Genomic DNA, 1,808 nt, shown 5'->3' on the forward strand with positions numbered 1-1,808 from the left:
GTACTTAACAACAACATACATGCTAAAGCTGGACAATGAAAAGGGAAGTTCAAAGAAGAATTGATGCAGTCACATGATTGTGTTGGTGAAGATTACTGAATATGGCCAATGAATGAACAGAAATGGTTTTGTCTATGAGTATCTCATAGTATCTATGTTGTTAAGTTCTGCTGAGTTGGTTCCAACTCATAACAATCCTGTATAGGGTTTCCAAGGAGTGGTTGATGGGTCAAAACAGCCAACCTTTTGTTAGCAGTCCAGGATTCATCCTACAGTGCCACACCAGGACTCCAATGAGAACAAAGAAATCAGTCTGAGAGGAAGTACAGCCCAAATACTCCTTAAAACCAAGGATGGCGAGACTTCATCTTGCTAACTTTGGACACATCACTAGGAAAGACCAATCACTGGAAAAAGACTTTTCTGCTTGGTAAAGTTGTTGTTGTTAAGTGCCATCAAGTTGGCTCGATTCATAGCAGCCCTGTATATGGTACTGGTGAACTTGAACTGCCGACCTTGTAGTTCAAACTGACCTTGCAGCCTAGCACATTAACCCACAGTGCCACACAGGAATTTTTACAGGAATCCTGGTAAATTATAGGGTCAGAGAAAAAGAAGGAAACCCTCCATGATGTTGTTTGACACACAATAGCCACAATGAACTCAAACATACCGATGATTGAGAATATGCCACAAACCTCATTCATTCATACATAAGGTCACTATGACTCAGAGCCAGTACGATCAACAACAACATCCATGGTCATGGATTAGAGTTCTCGTTCTCTGATGGACAAGGTACAGGACAAAGGCTTACTCTCTCTGCCCCTAAGAGGATTGACATGAGCAGTAAAAATTTTTAATGAAACCTGTGAAATGCTATAGATCAGCAACAAGGTTTAACCCTTTGAAGATCATCTGTGAGCATTGGCAGAGAGAAGCAGACTCTTTTTAACTAAATGATCAATTGAATTAAAAGGCAGCAGCCAGTCTAGTGCAAAACAGGGTGGAAAGTATAGGATGCAGAAGCAGATCAAAGAGCAACAAAAGAAGAAGTGGACCCAGAGGCAAGACAGTCATTCTACCCAGGGCTTTGAATGTTGCCAATTCTGAGATGAGGAAGTCGTTTTAGCTTAGGTCTCCCAAAAGGAGATCCTGAGACAAGAAATTGTAGGTGTGTAGTTTATTTGTAGAGTTTCTGGGTGCTGCAAAGAATTAACACACTGAACCGCTAACTAAAATTTGGAGACTCAAATCCACCTCAGCACAAAAGCTTAGCAATCTACTTCTGAAAAATCAGCCCTGTGGAGCACAGTTTTGTGAACTTAATTTTAAATATCAGGATCACTTAAATCAAGTTAAACTGTGAAAAGTACTTTTCCTGCAAAATCATCAAGGGGCCTGAAAATGGGTCAGAGGTTTGTTGTTAGTTTTATCCAGTTGGTTCTGACTCATAGCCACCCTGTATAGTCTTTCCGAGCAGCAGCTGGTGGGTTTGAATCACTTACCGTGTGGGTTGCAGTCCAGTGCTTATCCTACAAAGCCACACCAGGATATCAGAGATAGGCCCAGCTTCATAATCAAACAAAGGAGCCATAGGAAGTGGTTGGGAGAAGTTAAATGGGAATGTTAATAGTTTCAGGTAGGTCTTGTTTTAATAAACAGTTGAGTTAGGGAAACCAGGGACTCTGAAAAGTGAAAAACAAGAAAGTACTGCTAACTGACTTTTGTTTACACTTAGCCTCTGGTAGCGTAGTGGTTACGAATCGGGCTGCGAACCTTAAGGTCAGCGGTTTGAAACTACCAGC

The sequence above is a fragment of the Chrysochloris asiatica genome, unplaced genomic scaffold (assembly GCF_000296735.1).
Source record: "Chrysochloris asiatica unplaced genomic scaffold, ChrAsi1.0 scaffold00150, whole genome shotgun sequence".
NCBI lineage: Eukaryota > Metazoa > Chordata > Mammalia > Afrosoricida > Chrysochloridae > Chrysochloris > Chrysochloris asiatica.